The following is a 20,491-nucleotide window of genomic DNA, read 5'->3' as shown; positions in this document are numbered from 1 at the left end:
AAGACCCCGAATAGCCAAAGCAGTCTTGAGGGAAAAAAACGGAGCTGGAGGAATCAGACTCCCTGACTTCAGACTATACTACAAAGCTACAGTAATCAAGACAATATGGTACTGGCACAAAAACAGAAACATAGATCAATGGAACAAGATAGAAAGCCCGGAGATACACGCACCTATGGTCAACTAATCTATGACAAAGGAGGCAAAGATATACAATGGAGAAAAGACAGTCTCTTCAATAAGTGGTGCTGGGGAAACTGGACAGCTACATGTAAAAGAATGAAATTAGAATACTCCCTAACACCATACACAGAAATAAACTCAAAATGGATTAGAGACCTAAATGTAAGACTGGACACTATAAAACTCTTAGAGGAAAACATAGGAAGAACACTCTTTGACATAAATCACAGCAAGATCTCTTTTGACCCACCTCCTAGAGTAATGGAAATAAAAACAAAAATAAACAAATGGGACCTAATGAAACTTCAAAGCTTTTGCACAGCAAAGGAAACCATAAACAAGACGAAAAGACAACCCTCAGAATGGGAGAAAATATTTGCAAATGAATCAACGGACAAAGGATTAATCTCCAAAATATATAAACAGCTCATTCAGCTCAATATTAAAGAAGCAAACACCCCAATCCAAAAATGGGCAGAAGACCTAAATAGACATTTCTCCAAAGAAGACATACAGACGGCCACGAAGCACATGAAAAGATGCTCAACATCACTAATCATTAGAGAAATGCAAATCAAAACTACAATGAGGTATCACCTCACACCAGTTAGAATGGGCATCATCAGAAAATCTACAAACAACAAATGCTGGAGAGGGTGTGGAGAAAAGGGAACCCTCTTGCACTGTTGGTGGGAATGTAAATTGATACAGCCACTATGGAGAACAGTATGGAGGTTCCTTAAAAAACTAAAAATAGAATTACCATATGAACCAGCAATCCCACTACTGGGCATATACCCAGAGAAAACCGTAATTCAAAAAGACACATGCACCCGAATGTTCATTGCAGCACTATTTACAATAGCCAGGTCATGGAAGCAACCTAAATGCCCATCAACAGACGAACGGATAAAGAAGATGTGGTACATATATACAATGGAATATTACTCAGCCATAAAAGGAAACGAAATTGAGTCATTTGTTGAGACGTGGATGGATCTAGAGACTGTCATACAGAGTGAAGTAAGTCAGAAAGAGAAAAACAAATATCGTATATTAACGCATGTATGTGGAACCTAGAAAAATGGTACAGATGAGCCGGTTTGCAGGGCAGAAGTTGAGACACAGATGTAGAGAACAGACATATGGACACCAAGGGGGGAAAACTGCGGTGGGGTGGGGATGGTGGTGTGCTGAATTGGGCGATTGGGATTGACATGTATACACTGATGTGTATAAAATTGATGACTAATAAGAACCTGCAGTACAAAAAACAAACAAAACAACTAATACTAAACTTTCACTGGGTTATTTGTATGGAAATATGTTAATATAAATGTTTCAGACATTACATGAAATTTCTAAAAATCTTATATGTTCTGGTATAATGTTATAAGTCACAATCCTAGTTATTACTTTAAAATGTATATCTCAGAAATAACTAATTTTCTTGTCAACTGCATTATTATGAACTTTCATCAAATCTTTAACCGTGGTCATTTTTAAGTCTTTTGTCATTTACAGACAGTTCTGGGTGTACTCTGATGCTTTTGCAAATATGTTCCTATAAAAGGGTTTCATTTTCAAGAAATTCATGGAAAAGACTCTGACAAGTACAGGTTTCTAGTAACTGACTGTACTGCTGAACTGAATGAATAAGCATTTTCAGAACTCTAATGAAAAACTGACAAACTCATAAAAGTGCTAACAAAAGATCAAGATGAAAAAAAAAATTAATTACATGGGACTGAGTGAACTGATGAGGATGAGTATAATTTTTGTGACTTTCTGTTTGAATCTAAAAAAAAAAATCCCACAAGGACTCAGAGGCAAAGAATATACAAATCGATTTCCACTGCAAAGTAAAGGAGCTGTTACAGTGGAGGATTACTGGACTGAAAGTCAATATTATGACATAGTATGAGTGTGTTTCATGTGTGGTAATTGCAATCATTGTTGCTTTTGTTGTGGTCATCCATGTACAATGCTTGGTGTCAGTCTATTTATCTCTTGTAAAAATAAAATACAGTGTGTGTGTGTGTGAAAAAAAAAAAAAGAAAAGTAATGTAAGGGTTGTATATGGATATAGAAAGTTGTAGAAGGTTTGTGGAAAGGGAATTTATTTTGTTGAGTTCAAAGCTGGCTAAGGCTTGATGTGCTTGTTTATAAGATTTTCAAAAAGAGCTTTAGTGTTAAATATCTTACTGAGGCAGAAGTAGAATTGGATTTTCTCTCTGTTAAAACATCAATTTTTTTCTTGGAAAAAAATAAATAAATAAATAAATTAGCACTTAAAAAAATTAAAAAAATTAAAAAAATAAAGGAACTTGACTGGGCTTCCCTGGTGGCGCAGTGGTTGAGAATCTGCCTGCCAATGCAGGGGACACGGGTTCGAGCCCTGGTCTGGGAAGATCCCACATGCCGCGGAGCGACTAGGCCGGTGAGCCACAATTGCTGAGCCTGCGCGTCTGGAGCCTGTGCTCTGCGACGGGAGAGGCCGCGATGGTGAGAGGCCCGCGCACCGCGATGAAGAGTGGCCCCCACTTGCCGCAACTGGAGAAAGCCCTCGCACAGAAACGAAGACCCAACACAGCCATAAATAAATAAATAAATAAAATTAAAAAAAAAAAAAAAGGAACTTGACTGATTTGGGACCAGTTGTTGAGATCTAGGTAAGATTGCTGCACAGATCTGGCTTGATTTCTTTTATAAAAGAGAAGATGGCTTATGTTTTATATCACCTCAGGGAAAAATAAATTCATTAATTGCCTGGAGATTCAAAATCGCATCCACTGCTGAGCACTGTCCAGCCTTTTTGGCTTGTTTCTGGTGAGCCTATTTAAGTAATGTGGCTTTATTTAATTTGGCATAACTTTTTATTATTACTGAACAAGAGGGAAGTCAGGTTTTTGATAAAGAAATATATTATATCCTGGGAATATTCAAATGTCAGTGACAAAGAAGAAATGTAGGTGGTGTTAACAGTAAAAATCTTCACATTTTACTCTTAACTACATAGCTACCACTCATTAAGCCAGTGGCACGGTGGGAGATTCACGGACTTTGGAGTTTTATAGAACGGGATTCATACTCTACTATTACCAAGTTGTGTGCTTTTTAACTCTCCAAATCTCCATTCTTCATTTGTACAATGGTGTTTGTCACACGTAGTGTAGGTGTTAATCATCATAACACTTACAACATGGCTCACAAATGGCAGGGACTAAAAATATCTTAGTTTACTTTCTTTCTTCTTCTCCCTGCCTTCCTTGGCAGGTTCTCCTTAGTAAAAGCCAAGTTCTCTGACAATCCAGAATCTTTAGGTCCGCTTCTTTTCAGACCAGAATAAGGTAGGAGAATAAAGTATCTTCATTTCATATCAGTTTACCCAGTCAATTATTACTGAAAGTGGGGTAGAACTGTTCAGTTTTTATACATAACTTCATACAGGGTAGCCTAGGTGTTAAAGGCATGGGATTTGGACTTGAGAAGCCCTGAGTTCATATTAGGGCTAAGTGACTTGTCCAAGATCAAACTCATCATCTGTGTGACTGTGGATAAATTACTTAGCACAAACATGTCTCCATGATTTGGGAGAAAACTAATCCACTGCCATCATTAAATGTTCATTTACTCAAATCTATTTTCTGTTCTAGGTACAGAGGACAGAGCTATAAAGAGGACAGATAAAAATACTGCATTCACTGAGGCTAACATTTGACCAGGGATGGACAGACAGAAGTATGTAAACAAACGAATACAGCAGATATATTCAGATAATGCCATGTTCTATGAAGAACATAAAACAGAGCAATGGAATAGAGGAAGAGTGATAGAGGGAGATGGCATGATACTTTAGTTAGGATGGGCCAAGATGGCCTCTCCAGAGAAATGACACTTGAGCTAAAAAGCTAAATGATACAAACAAGGCAGTGTTGTGAGAAAGTCTAGGGAAGAGGATGATGGAAATCCAGATGCAAAGGCAGTGAGTCAGGAATGAGGTTGGCAGTTGAAGGGAAAGAAAGCTAGTGTGAGCAAGGGAGAGAATAAAGCTGGGGAGATGGGCAAAGGGGAGATGATGAGGGACTTCGTAGACTATGATAAAAACGATTTTACTCTAAAAGTACTTTAAGCAGGTTGATTGGTCAGATTTACACTTATAAAAGATGACTCTAGATAGTGAGTGAAAGGACAAACTTTAGGTTTGGTGTATAAATTAAACTAGTTAATGTGTCATAAAGTTCTTAACACAGTGCCTGGCACACAGTAGACTCTCAATAAATGTTTGCCATTATTAATTATTTGCTTTTATTGATGGTGTATATGAATGTGTGTCTGCTTCCTAGAATGAACATGACATGGTTAAAAACCAATCATCTAACAAAGTATTCACGTTTTAAACCACAACCAGGGCTTCTTGGGGAGAGGTCAGGGGTAAGTTTTAGAGTGCCACAACGGAAATCACTAGGAAGAAACTGAATTATAAATATTATGTTGGGGAAAATGAGGAGAGAGGAACTTTTGAATCAGCACCCACAATAGAATTCTTTTTTGGGCCCTTGTAGTCTAAATTCAGAAATGTCCATAAACCCTCTCTTGTTAGAGTAGAGACATCTTGCAGCAGGCCAATTCAGAGCAGTTGGCCAGACACAACAGGTGTAATCTGCAGAATGAATCGGGCTTGAGTGTCCAGCGCATATCTGTATAATAGCAACATAGGAACAGAAATAACGAGTGTTGAAAAAAATAGTTGATATAGATTCTATTTGTTGGACAAAGCAACTATGATTCCTTCATGTATTCTTGCCTATGTACAATCCTAATATAAGAAAGTGAAACGTTTTTTTATGGACCAGTATGAGAAACAGAATTAACAAAGATGGAGGCCAACCAGGACAAATGAAGGACGTAGAAATAAAGCAGTCATATACATTACTATGGACAGGACTAGGACTGGTTCTTAAAGCCACTGATATCATAATAAAGGGTGATTGGAATTTGTAATGGAATTATACAGTAGTTACAACTGCTTAGTATGATGGGTGTGTATATGTGTTTATGTTAACTGTTTATTTAACTGTTTAGTTCATTCCATAGGGAGGGTTCAAGCATTCTTACCTACTTTCTTTTGTTATCTTTATGAAGTCTGGACTTAAAAGAGCCTCTCATCTATCATTAAAAACTATATATCTGAATCAAGTAGACACTACTGATATTTGAATCCATGCTTCTGATGACTGGAGGGTAAAAAACATATGGACAACGTCTCCTACAAAATGAAGCCTGATTTGGGCCTCTTGTTGGTTGAATCCCTTTGAAAATCATCCAAGTCCACATGGGTGTCCCCAGAGCAGTTGGTCAACAAATATTTGTTGAATGTCTTGGTGCCTGGGTACCAGAAGACAGGTACAGCTTTGTTTCATGTCTGTCTGGATTCTTTTAGAAACTATTAGGATAACTTACTTTCCACTTTCAGTAATAGGGCTTCCTTCTGATCTACCAAACAATGCTGTCAGGAGACGAACCCTTCCAAATTCAATCATAAACTTTGTGTCTCAAATCTTCCAAAGACAGGCTACTGCCTACAAGCTTGGGTCAAGTGCTTCATTTTTATATTCTAAGCCCTTTCTCATACTATTTCCACTTCCTAGTCTTGTGAGAAGAGGAGGGGGGTAAGAGATGGGAAGGGAAGACAGGAGAAGACAGGAGAGCAGAGAAGAGGAAGAGTGGACAGGAGAGGGGTAGAGCGGAGAAGGGCAGGGAAGGGGAGGGGAGGGAAAGAAATTTTCCATGGTCAAATAAAACAGTAGTACACCATATCCTATAGTAACTTTTTGGACATTCATAATACACATCTCTAAGTTATCTCTGACATGCTGTCACAGTGTCCCTTAAGAGCTACGGTAAGATTGGCTCAGTGCCCCATTCCATGACATAGAAGGTGTAATACTCACTCCAAATCTTAGGTGACTTCACAAATGACTTACATTCTCATGGTCAGTACTGGCTCAGCGGTGCTTATTCTACTGAGCTGGTTCAGCTTTCCGAGCATGCTGTTCTTATTCCACAAAGCATTCAGCAAAGTTCTTTTACATTTCCATGAGAAAATTACTCAAGTAAGACACTGTAAATTGTTTGTATAATGGCCACAATTATTCCTCTTCCTGTATCTTCACCCCTTAACACTGTGACTTTGCAACTCCTCCCATCAAGAGTGGGGACAATTTGCCTACCCCTTGATTCTGCACTATACTTGTGACTTGCTTTGGCCAACAGAAAGCTGGGAAATGATAGTGTTCAAGATCAGGCTTCAAAAGACGTTGAGTGCTTCTGCTTTCTATCTCTGTCTCTGTCTCTCTCTGTCTCTCTGTCTCTCCCTCTCTCTCTCTCTCTCTCTCTCTCTCTCTCTCTCGGCCCTGCCAATACCATGTTCATGAACCAGTCTGGTCTCATCCGCTGAAGAATGAGAGGCCACATGCAGCAGAGATAAGCCGTCCCAGTTGAACTATCCTACACCAGCCAGCCCCCAGCTGACCCAGCAGCTGACTGATACATAAGTTAACTGATGCCTATGGGCTTTGTGTAGCACAGATTTTACTCAACTTTTAGGGGAGATGGATTTCACATGTTGCATTAATTCAAACGACTTAGAAGGAACTATTGGATATCCATTTCCTGATATGCTGTTTGTTCATCACCCACCCCCACCAGCTCCTCACTCTCAGGAGGCAATCTCCCAACCTTTCTTTTCTCCAAAGTCCTTGCATCTTTGAATGCAGAGTAATACAACCCTCTCCAACCCATGTCACCAAATTCAAATCAGGACTTCCCTCTGCATACCCAAAGAGTCATTTCTGCACGCGTAGAAGGGCCACTCCTCAAGATTCATCATTATTCTGACATATTCCATGCAGTGTTTCTCCACTCTCGGTTCACACTGGCCTCTTCTTTCTCTGATCCCTTGTTTTTCCTCCCACTCATGTAACACTTCCCTCAAAAGTAACATTGCTTTTTCCAGACACTATAGCTTATTTCCATAATTAAAACAAACAATTAGATTATAAACTTCTTCAGGACAGGAACACTATTTCACACTTCTTTTGTGTATCCCACAGCACTGGACACCTAGCAGGTCCTGACAATCTATTTATTGAATTGAGCTAATAATAAAATAATGAGAATAACTATTTTATTGAATGCCTTCCACATGCCTCGCTTTATGGCACATGATATACATTATATTTCATTTCCAAAATAATCTTATGAAATATTTTTATCCTTATTTTACAAATGAGAAAAGTAAAATTCAAAGAAATGCACTAGTTTGTTATTAAATGGCCAAGTTGACAATCAGACCCAAATCTGACTCCACAGCCAATGTACTTTAACCACTATGCAATATTGCCCCAATTACACTTTACTGATGTTAACCAAATTTTAAGGCATCGCACATAGCCAGAGATGTCTGCACTTAACTTAACAGACATGATAAATGTGTGTACTATTTACTGAACTATTGAAAGTTCCAGGCTTGAGATTTTGCTTACTTTCCTCCTCCAGTCACAATGACAATGTCCTGTCCCAGCATACCGGCACAAAAGCAGGGTCACTGTGAGATAACAAGAGCAGCAAAAAATACCGGGACAGAATTAATCATTAAAATCATTAAAGGAAGCATTAGGAGATTGTGATGAGCCATATCTAGGAGATTGTGATGAGCCATATCAAGGAGATTCACAGCCCACAAGCCTAGAAGACTGAGCTATATTTGTCATAATTATCTTAGGGATGGTTATGGTTTGCACATTTATTGTATTATACTTTGAGATCCTGTACATCATTTAAGTAAGGAAAGTTTTTTAGGGATGATATTAGTTTCAGTCTAAATCTAATTTTTTGAAAAGTAAACAATGCACAGGACATCTAAACCACAGAGTGAAAGTCTTAGCTTGGTACCTAATAGCATATCTTCTTTGGAAGCTTAAAAACCCAAGCTCCCACCACCTCCACCTCAAAAACTGATCTTGATTTAACTGTGGCTCTGACACTCAGCTCTTTAATTTGGTCTTTGCTGACAGCTGACTTCAATTTTTGCCTGTTTATGGAAGTAAATTAAAAGAACACACTGTCTGTGATCCAGTGGCTCTTTGTGGCAGAGTCCTATTCAGTTCCTAAATCAAAACCCAGATAGTTGTCAGGAGAACTAATCCTTTCATAAACACATCTGCAGGGCAGAGCACACAGAGGCCCCGAGTGACCAGTAGGAAGTCTGCCACTTTCCCAGGTACTTCAAGGGTCAAGGTCTCTGTTGTTTCCGTTTCTATATAGTGAGTTTAGAACAATTCACATCAGGTTCGGAAGCTTCCGACAGTTGGTGTTTGGGCCGCGGCCCTTGTTTATGCCCACGTAAGAGCCTCTGTTATTTAGTGATTGCAGAGCCTCCCTCTGGCATCAGTACTTACAGAACATGGGAGACAAATACCTGAAAAGAAGCTTCCAATAGCCTCTAACCCATATAACTTCCCTCAAATTCAAGACTGCTTTGGTAAAAGATAGCACTCAGTCTCATGAGAGGGGGCTTGATTTTAAGTATAAACCAACTGACAGTATTGCAGATGCTATTTCTAGGTTTCCTAAGCAAGTGAAAAAAAAACCAAAATGTGATTTCACTGGCAGCAGAAAAACACTTATTAAAGCTATAGGACTGATTACATGTTCCTGAAATCTTCAAATCGAGAAAGCACCAGGTCAGAGCGATTGCTTTTTCTCCTTAAGACATTATCTTCTTGGAAATATTTGAAATCATCACTGAGAAATTTCCCCATGAATGTCATGCTGGTTTATGAGGTGTAAACTCTCTACCTTTTAGTAATGAGACAGTGTGTTGCTCTCTAGTCTGGTGATAGAAGTATAATAGGATCTTATGAGCTGAATAAAAGTCAAGAAGGATATTCTATGATTTCTACAAAGAAGAGGCTATTTAAGTGACAACCTTTGGGTATTCTTCATGGGTAATTCTAATCCCAGTGTATAGTATAATAAAAGTTTCAAGCTCTATGATATTTTACCCCAGAAGTGGTTGCATTTCATCAGAAGTGGATGATAATTTCGCTGTAGACTTGAAAAAATTTTGAAATTTCATTTAACTAACTGTGGACAAACATACTCCAGAAGTGCAATACGTTATTAACTTCTTATCCTTTTTAGAAAAGGAACTATGGGGAGAAGAGCTTAAGAAAGGGTTAATGTGCTACTTCTGAAGACAATTTCCTGCAATAATATTCAAGGTATATCATACATCTTTTTCTGGGAGCTAAGTCCCATGGATTCCAGGCAGATAGGACAGCATGGTCAAAGGTCCTGAGGCAGGGAGGAGGAACTGAAAAGAAGCTGGCATGTCTGCAGCAGATCAACAAAGGCAAGAGTGGCAGGAGCTGAGATCATAAAGGTAGGCAGTGGGCAACTGTAAAGCCACGAGAAGGACTTTAGAGGCTTTTATAAATGCAATGGGAAGGTAAGGGAGGGTTTTAGGCAGATCACTCTGGCTGCTCTCTGGGATACAAGGAGGTAAGGGTGTTGACAGCAGACAGCTAAAGAGGCTTTTCAGTCATCCTGGGGAGGAATGAGGGCAGCTTAGACTAGGGTGGCCAGTGTGAATGGAGAGCTCGAAATGCTTTCAAATCTGTTTTGTGTGTTCTATTACATATGAAAAGTGCTATGCTAGGGAGGAGAGGTAAGTGATAAAGGCCATAATCTGTGTGTGTGAATTTTAATTTTCAGGAATCTCAGCATTTACTGGAAGGATAGATAATAAACAGAAAGTTGTACTTGAGAATGATAAATGCTATAATAGAATCCAATGCAGGACACTTTGGAAAGCATGTGGAGTAGGAAACCAATCTACAGGAAAATTACATGTAAAAAATGTTGGCAACTAACTGATTATCAACTTTTTGCTGAGAAATCCGTGTATGAATGCAGTTGCAGCACGGTATTAGAGAATCTCAGAGTCATTTCTATAGTCCATATCTATGAATTTATTGATGAAGAAACTGGAGTTTAGAAAGGTTGTGTCTTGCCTAAGAGTAAGTAGATGGGTAATCGCAAATTCACTTAAACGTTTAATCAACAGTGACTTGTTTGTGATGGTAAATAAGAAACGTGGCTCTTCTGCTCACCAAGCTTTCCTAATTAAGATGCAGAGGTTGAAGGTGACGCTAAAGTTTCTTGCTTGAGCACCTGGGAGGATAGCAGTGTCAATGACTGAAATAAGGAACATTGGAAGAAACAGTTTTTGAGGTGTCAGGAGTGCACAGGAAGAATGGAATAGATTCCATTTGGAGGTGCCTGTGAGATGTTCACGTGGAAATATTAGAAAAGACAATCGTTTTAATAAAAGGCCAGTGTCCTACCTAATAAACCTAGTTTAGTGACATCAATTCACTTTAATTCCTAACTCAAATTAGAGCCAGGGGCGATTTGTTTCCAAATAAAACAGTTATTTTAAATAGGGGTATCATAATAGATGTGTTTACATTCTCAAATGTGTTAAATATTCCCAAATCAAATTGGCATGGTTTTCTATCTCCTGGGAGCTCAAAGAGAATTTTATTTTTTGTTTGTTTCCTTGCTTTAATTAAATTCATCTTATAGGCTTGAACAGCAGACACTTTGCATTGTTTTAATCATTATAGAGAAACATGCATAGCAGAATTCATTGAGAAAAAAAGCTCATTAATTATTCCTTCTTCCAGGATTGTTCTAGGTACTGAAATTGCTTAAAAGGACAAACTTTGGATCTGCTCCATGCTCCCTTCAGGTCGGCTATTCAACATTCATGGAATGTGTTCCTGGGTGAGGATAGTGCTAGTTAGTGACAGGGAAGAGAAAAAAGTGACATCAGGGGACTTCCCTGGTGGCGCAGTGGATAAGACTCTGCGCTCCCAATGCAGGGGGCCCAGGTTCGTTCCCTGGTCAGGGAACTAGATCCCACATGCATGCTGCAACTAAGAGTTCACGTGCCACAACTAAGGAGCCCGCCTGCCACCACTAAGGTCCGGTGCAACCAAATAAATAAAAATATTAAAAAAAAAAAAAAAAGTGACATCAGTCTGCGGCATAATGAATGACACCTCCGGAACCTCATCTCTCAATTTATGACCTTGATTAATTGGTTTGCTATAAGTTTGATTAAATAAAGCAGTCTAGGAATCCAAAACACACAAAAAGAATCTCTATATTTGAATTTCAATTCTCCTAGAAGTGGGGTAAATCACAAGAAAAATTCATAGCAGAAATTTGTCAAGTGAAAACACACACACACACACGCAAAGCAATATGGCCACTACCATCACAAGAATAATACTCCTGCTATATTTTGGCACTGGCATAATTCAAGTATTCCTTGATTTAAAACATCAGGTTTATAAATAGTCCTCATATACAAATAAAGGGAGAGATTCCTTAGGAAGGTGGACCTTGCATTGGGTCATCACGCCTTATTCTGATTGGAGGAAACCCTTGAGGGGAGGAAAGGGAAGAGCTCTACTCACTGGAAGAAGCAACAGGGATCACTACCACTAACAAACCTTCCAGGTCCTGTTGGCCAAACGAAGAGATTCAGATCAAAATCAAGTTCCTTTCCTGCTGTAGAGCTTGGATAGAAGGGACCACTTTTTTTTTTTTTTTTATTGGAGTAAAATTGCTTTACAATGGTGTGTTAGTTTCTGCTGTACAATGAAGTGAATCAGCTCTATGTATAACTATACCCCCTCCCTCTTGGACCTCCCTCCCACCCCCCCTCATCCCACCCATCTAGGTCGTCACAGAGCACTGAGGTGAGCTCCCTGTGCTATACAGCACGTTCCCACTAGCTAGCTATTTTATACATGGTAGTGTATTTACGTCAAACCTAGAAGGGAGCACTTTTGAAGGTGTTTCTTTATCTTCTGTTTTTTGAGATCTCCTGGTGGAGAAATAGAGATGTCCAAAATGAGGACGGTGTGATTGGGTAAGATCAGGAGGACGTGGGTTGGGTTGTTGGGGGAGGACTGGAAGTTACTCCATTTCATTAGCTTCTTTGGTGTTTGGAAAAAGCTTATCAATCATATCTCACAAGGGGTTTAGGTCCAACACTCTGAAACGCATCTGGTTATCATTCCCAAGGGAAATTAACCCATGTTGTGTCATTATCCTGTCAAGAAATCAAAGGCCTCTTCCTGCATCATAGACTGTGATTTGCCTTTGTCCATTCTTTGTGACCCGCACCTGTGATTGGCTTGCAGTTGCCTGAATGTACAGCTATCACTACACAGTCCTTCTCTGGAGGTTGGCTGACTATATCCACTTCTCATGTTTTTCAGAGTAGTCCCCCTAAAGATGTTTTGAATGAACTTTGAAATTTAATAATAATTTGTAACATGTTTATAGGGCAAAATATGTTTCAGTTTCCAAGCAATCAACTTCAGATGGTATTTCTACCACCAAATGAATTGGGACCCTTGTATCTATTTGGCCTAACTTCCTGTATCTTCTTCAACAACAGTATAATACTCCTATGAGACAAGCAGTGTAGTTATTAAATAAGATGACATTAACACAGAGATTTCTTCCATTGAATCTTAGGGCTTGAAGTTATCATTAAGTCATGTAGTCAAATTCTCTCATGTTACATTTGATTAAATTGTGGCCCAGGGACTCATAATTTATTATGAGTGATCATCTAATCTATTGTTCTTTATGAGTACTCTTGGAACGCTGGAGCTACAGGTGTAAAATGGGGCAATGTAGGGCACAATGAGACACATACCCTACTCATAATCAAGCTTGCCCAACATTCTGTGTTAATGACAGATAGTATGATAAGCCTGGGAAGCCTGAAGCTCTGTCCTTATATCACACTGAATAAAAAGAAATTTGATTCATGCAATTTGGAGAGATTTTTCATTAATAAATTTCTCTCTCATCCTGCATTAACACAAGATAAAACGTATTTTCTATGTTAATTTAACTTTATACCAAAGTCAGTGTCCAAAATATCCTTGTTAATGTTTTACTAATGATAAAATTCATAGTGATGATTATAACATTTATTAAATTTTATTTAAATTGAAATATAGACAGTACATTCCCTGCCATCTTTTGAGTGGTTGTGAGACTCACATGCATCTGAAAGTTTTTGATAAAGTATATACCTATACAAAATCCAAATATCAATAACCTTTTACAGAATACAAAACGAAAGTCAGTAAAAATCAAAGGAAAACTATCATAGAGAAAAATCTAGTAAGTCACAGCCACAGCACTTTCAAAATATATTCGTTTTATGAGAAAATATATTAAAAAGTGGTGAAGAAGTTTATTTTAGAGAATAACTTTATTGATAGATTATAGTATAAACATGGGCAACATTCTAAACTATCACATGATTGCTGGTGACAAATTCTAAGCTATCACAATTGCAGTAGACCCCCTTTAAAGCAAATAAACTGGAGGTAACCTAAATGGTGGAAACTGGAAGACTAAGAATACTATAGTCCCACTTCTTGGGATCCCAAGATCTTGGGTTTCCTAGACTCAAACCACTGGCTCTTAGCAATTATAGCTCAGTATTATTTTCCCTTCTTTTCAGCTCCCTGGCTGATGGTGGCCAGCCGAAAATAAATATTCTCATTTCCTTATTCAAAAGACAGTGTCTTACATTAGAGCTACTGAAAGGAAGAAATCAAACTCACTGCAATGTGAGGTGCAAACTTGGCCAAGTAAATGAATTATGAAAGAGACTGTGGGATTAATCTTGTAACAACATCCAAAAATAAAGCTAGTCTCTGGGAGATCAAAGCACCTTATAGATCCCTAGCAACACAATTACATTCTCTCTTCACAATAATCAGGTTGCTAACCAGACCTAGGGTGTTTGATAGATAGGAAGCAAGCCACTCACATTTTTACCATCACTATTTAAATACCAACTTTAAAAAATCTTTATAATTCTAAGGAAAAAAAAAAGGACTGCTTCAAGTGAAAAGATGAAAGCTTGGTATAAGTATCCCTTGTAACTGAAACATTCATAAGAGTTATCTGAGGAGTATGGCAATTTTCTGGATCCCACCTCTAGAGCTTCTAAGTCTGTAGGGCTGGAATGGAGGCCAGAAATCTGAATTTTTGAGAAGTACTGCTGAACCTTTCTGCAATGTGATTTTGATGAAGGTGGTTCATAGACAACAATTTGATATACAAATAGGAAACTGCTTAAACTGGAAAATTTATCTGTAAATTCCCAACAGTATTTGCCAACAAGTTTTCTAAGTTTGTGTATGTTTAAAAAAATTCTTTGTATAGTTCATGAACTCAGGGTAAGAAATATTTTAATAGTTTATCTCATTAAATATTATCATCATGGGAAAAGTGAGTATTATGTTATTGTGCATGACTAATTTTTCATAGCATAGGAACTGTGTGTGTGTGTGTGTGTGTGTGTTGTGTTGAGGGACTGAGAAATCTAGATGCAATAATTAATCCATTTTATCCTTTACAAAAAGTAAATTTCTGATAAAATTGATTTGTATGTAAAAAAGTAGTTGTTTAGATAACAACTACTTTTCTATGGGCTTCAAAATATGCTTTCTCCTAAAAAACTTACAAATTTTATCTGGTTTCTCGTTTAACTATATAAATATCTCCTCAAAAGAGGATAACATTTAAAAGGATAATGAAGAGCAATGGAATAGAATCTCAAGTAACTTTGATTTTTAGGAAAGATACAAAAATTGATATGGATAAGCACAAAAACAAGGAAAGTCCCGAGGGAAAGGTTTAGGAGCTGGAATGTTTAGTCTAGAAAAGAGATGATTAGGGAATAATTTTTATGATGGCCAAGCCTAAAACATTATTTTATACTAAGAGAGCTGACATTTCTTCATCTCGACTGGACAAAGAAAGTATGCTTCTTGATGATTTTACAAGCATTTGTTTACATCTTTTTAATAAATATATTTTTTCTCTCATCTCCCTTCTTATTCTCCATTTCTTACTTCCTTGTTCCCTTCCTTCCTTGTGCAAATAGAGCATCTGTTATATGCCAGGCACAAAGGAAATGTGTTTGGTTTAAGTGAGGTACATTTCCTGGTTAGGGAAGATTTCAGGAAGAAATTTCCTTGGCTATTTTATAATATGTCTGTGTATAAAATGACACATAGTACGGATTACACAGGAGGTTTCTCACAAAGACCACTTACTTCGGGAAATTTCAGTCTAACTTTCACTTTGTCAATCTCCAACAAGAGATTCTAGTAACATGATTCAATTTCAGAGTGTCAAATATTATGGAAATTATTAAGCCCAAAACAGTTGAGAGGCCAACAGAAAACTTTTTTCTATTCCTAGTTTCACTGATAGCACTTGGAAAAGATTATTAAGTCCACTTTTTCCTCCAAATTGCCACTTCTTCCTTTCATTTAACAGTCAAAGAAAGATCCTATTGACCAAATGGAGTGCCCAGTCAAATATCAGGAGTATCTGGTTCTATTTTTAGCAATAATTGATAAGAAGTTTTGAAGAAGCTGCTTAACTGGTCTGAGTTTCATCTCTTCCTCTCCATCAGCCTTCCTGTAACATTTAGGTGACCCCCCCCCTTTTTAAAAAAAACATTCCTCTCACATCTTAGAGCTCATTTTGGTTCAGGCTAGGACCTGGAAATAGAGCATCCTACTAGGTGCACTGCTGAGAAATAGGTTCATTAGCTCCCCAAAGAGTAAAAAGAGTCAAAAAGGTCAAAAAGAGTGACCGTATCTGGGCTCAGTCCAAGCAAATATGCAAGGCTGAAGCAGTGAAGGTTGCTGAAGAGATGCTAAGCAACGTGATGGAGATTGTGACAGAAAATAATTATAATTAGTACCCAGGCAAAATGGTGGTTGGCACTGAGAAATATTTATTGTTAAGTAGTTAGTCCCTGGGAGGGAGACTGGCAGGGATAAGAAGTAGAACCATCCTTGCAGTCAACTGGGTTTTAGCCTTAGGACTTCTAGACAAGAATTTGAATGAATCAGTGAATGTTTTTAATTAGAAGAAATGTACATACCTTAAGAATGACTATATTATACCTCCTTATGAATATAATACAACTATAGGTTTTCACTAACTCAAACTTTCTCTACCTCAACTCCAAGTCAGACTTTCAACTTCGTGGGCAGCCTCCATTTCATGTCATATTTTGCCATCTAGTGGCTGATCATGGTATAAGGAGGCTAAACCTACTCAAACCCAAATTATTTCTGTATATTTTGTTGAAAACCTGAGGCATTCAACTTTGCAAAATGTTGGAGATCCTATTTGTTTTCTTTACATGCTGTCTTGCTCCAAAGAGAATACATGGTGCATATGCTTTGGGGTTGAAATTTCAGGTCATGAATAGGCAGAGAAAGTTTGAGAACGTAAAATCAAACAAAATTATAAATACATTTTCACTCACTATTTTTCTTAGCATTAAAAAATCATTTTTCTTGGTATTTCTTTCCCACTCAAAGTTTATATAAACTGAAATACAGTTTATTCAGGTTTCTCCAATTGAGTCATTCTGGTTGGTTCATTTTATTATTGTATGCTAAAACCAATCTAACTCTCATTTAATTATGTCAAATGGTGTGGATTATTTTCCCCAGACTTTGTCCAGCATTTCTTTTCCCTTCCTGTCCCTTGTGCATGAAGGAGATATCGCTTGACTTCTTTGCATTATTAAAAACAATCTACAGTTCAACTTCTTGTTGTCTCAGGTGAGATTTTGATTATTATTAAATTAGCTTATAATTTAAATAAAATATTCTGGAAACTTGAATTCTGTGTTCTCTCCAGCACCAAGTTCCTTTAGCACTGCTTAACGCAGTGTTTGTAACACAGGGAATGTGTGAACTGCTATCTGCATTCACCATCCAGCTTGTGCCGATGGATGGTCAGACAAACAAAAGAGGAAGCCCTTGTGGTGAACAGTTTATGTGATGCTCCGAGAAGAGCACAGCATCCTTCAAAACCACATTTGCAGAAAATGTTGAATGCACAGGAATTTAGTTTAGTGGTTAAGAGCATGCTTTGGAGGGAATTGACAGATTTGTGTTCCAATTCCGATACTCAGTAGCTGTGGTGCCTTGTTTAAGTTACTTAACCTCTTTAAGCTTCAGTTCCTCTGTCAAATAAGGAAATTGCAAGGATTAAATAAAATATTTTACATAAACCTTAGTCTTAGCACAGTGACTGGCCCATAGTCAGCATTCAAGAAATAGAAGGTATGATGATGATAAAGCTGATAATGACTATCAGACAATTCATGTTTTGCCATAAATTTCTAATTCTGCCTAAATTACCTTTTATAATGTAAATTCTTGGCTCACTATCCTGTAACTACGAGATCCTCTTTGGTACAGCCTCTGTTATAAGTCCTGCAGCCTGAGAAATGATTGGTGTGTGATGGTCAAAGATATTTACTTCAAACAAGAGAGGAAAGAGCGTCAAAGAAGAGGAGCCCCAAGTCATGGGTCTCATTCATTCAGCACCACTGGCCCTGGCTGTGTCAAGGGGAATGCTCTGTGGCCAGTCTAATGCATGAGCAAGGGAGAGAATCCATGTTTATATCCTTGAAATGCATTTTCAGTACTCATGGAAATTTGAGCTGCAACAGGAACTTAACAAAAAATAAAGGCCACCTGGTTTGTAATAAGAAACTCCTCTCCAGACTATGCAGGAGATGAGAAGGGAGGAGCAGAGTCTGAGAACAAGTGAGCCACGGAAAGGCAGTTTAGGGCTTTCATTCTACCATTTCCCAGCTAATGTGATTTTGGGCAAATCATTGAGCGCTGTGAAGTCTGTTCTTTTGATATTTGCAGGAAATGACTTGGCCTTTGGAGGCAAATTACAGTACACTGTGGCTGTACCTTTGACATCTATGAGGAATGATGCAACCAGGATGCTCACAGGCTTACACTGTCCTGTGACTGGGGAAGCTCCATGACAGCAAATACAAACATGCCTTGCCTCTCACTGCATTTTCTGGGCACAGTACAATGCTCAACGCACCATAGATGTTCACATCTCATTTGCTGAAAGAGTGAGCCAAATGCACTCATTGCACTTATCCATCCTGAAACCCAGATCTGTATCCATAACTGCCTCAAGGAGATTCCCCACTGTACATGTTGAAGGCTGCACAAAGTCAGTGGGCAAACCAACCTCTTGATTTCCACACCTGTTAGCCTAGTTCTAGGCTAACCTCCTCATTGTTCATGTCAGAAACCCCATTTTCACCCGTGCTTCTTTTCTTTTCCTCACTCTAAGAATCCTGTCCTTTCGACCATACTAGGAATCCTGTCCATTCAATCGTACTTGGAATCTATGTAGCTTTCTCCACCTCTTCTACCACATCCCCATTTCAGAACACTGGACTTGCCCGAATCACTGCAACATTGTTTTCCCCACATCCACTCTTGCTCTCCTCTGATTCATTCATGATGAAGGACAGACCTCTGGGTAATGAAAACATTCAAGCATATGGTCAAAGCTGAGGGAAGGAGGCACATGTTATGATGGGTAGAGTGCTGAAATGGAAAAGAAGAGATCTAAGTTCTGGTTCTGGCTCTATTACTGGCTGGATAAGGGAGCTTGGGTATTGTCTGCCTCTCTGGATATTGGCTTCTTTATCTGTAAAATAAAGACCTTGGGTCAGATGATTTCCAAGGATACTTCAAACTTTAGAATTCAATGATGCTGTTAAAGATGCTTCTAATTCTGGAGCAAATGCCTTTTATAATGCTTTAAAATTGATTTTAATTATAGAGATGTGTCAGATATCATGATTTTTGAAATCTGCAGACTTAAAACAGTGGCCAGATTAAAAAGGTTTAAGGACTCAGATCGACACAATCGCTGATGCTGGGAAAGAAATTCACCATGTATCAAATACTGACTTTTAACATGACTCAACCTTATCTCAAATTTGAAGAGCCTCGAACTGATAAGTGATCTTTTCTAGTCATGAACCTTCTGGCAATTCTTATACTCACAGTTTTGAAAGAGGTCAACAGATTTTATATATAACCTTTTGAAATGTGAAGTGAAAATACCATATTTGCTTGTACACTACCAAAATGGAAATGGGAGAATGGGATGGCAGGTTCTGTGAAAACAGGGATCCTGTCTATTTTTGCTCAGCATTGTCATCCCAGAGCACATAATACCTGTTCCAAAAATATTTGTTGAGTCAATTAAGGCGGATAAAGTGTTAGCTTTATCTGCACCTCCACACTCATAGCAGTACTATTTGCAGTAGCCATGGCAACAACCTGTACCCGTCGGTGGATGAATGGATAAAGAAGCTGCGTGAAAACAGACCTATGGATCAGTGGAAGAGAATAGAGAGCCCAGAAATAAACCCACACACTTACAGTCAATTATCTTCGACAAAGGAGGCAAGAATATACAGTGGAAAAAAAGATAGTCACTTCAGCAAGTGGTGCTGTTAAAGTTGGACAGCCGCATGTAAATCAATGAAGTTAGAACACACCCTCACACCATACACAAAAGTAAACTCAAAATGGCTTAAAGACTTAAAATATAACACGTGACACAACAGAACTCCTAGAAGAGAACATAGGCAAAACATTCTCTGACATAAATCATACCAATGTTTTCTTAGGTCAGTCTCCCAAGGCAATAGAAATAAAAACAAAAATAAACAAAGGGGACCTAATCAAACTTACAAGCTCCTGTACAGCAAAGGAAACCATAAACAAAATGAACAGACAACCTGTACACTGGAAGAAAATATTTGCAAATGGTGCAACCTACAAGGGCTTAATTTCCAAAATATACAAACAGCACATACAGCTCAATATCAAAAAAAAAAAACCCAATCAAAAAATGGGCAGAAGTCCTAAATAGACATTTCTCCAAAGAAGACATACAGATGGCCAAAAGGCACATGAAAAGATATTCAACATCGCTAATTATTAGAGAAATGCAAATCAAAACTACAATGAGGTTACACTTCACACCAGTCAGAATAGCCATCATTAAAAAGTCTACAAATAACAAATTCGGGAGAGGGCGTGGAGAGAAGGGAACCCTCTGTTGGTGGGAATGTAAGTTGGTGCAGCCACTATAGACCATAGTATGGAAGTTCCTCAGAAAACTAAAAGTAGTGTTGCCATATGATTCAGCAATCCCACTCCTGGGCATATATCAAGACAAAACTATAATTCAAAAAGATACATGCTCCCTTATGTTTGTAGCAGCACTGTTCACAGTAGCCAAGACATGGAAACAA

Source organism: Eubalaena glacialis, chromosome 17 (assembly GCF_028564815.1).
Source record: "Eubalaena glacialis isolate mEubGla1 chromosome 17, mEubGla1.1.hap2.+ XY, whole genome shotgun sequence".
NCBI lineage: Eukaryota > Metazoa > Chordata > Mammalia > Artiodactyla > Balaenidae > Eubalaena > Eubalaena glacialis.
Note: the sequence above shows the minus strand (reverse complement) of the source record.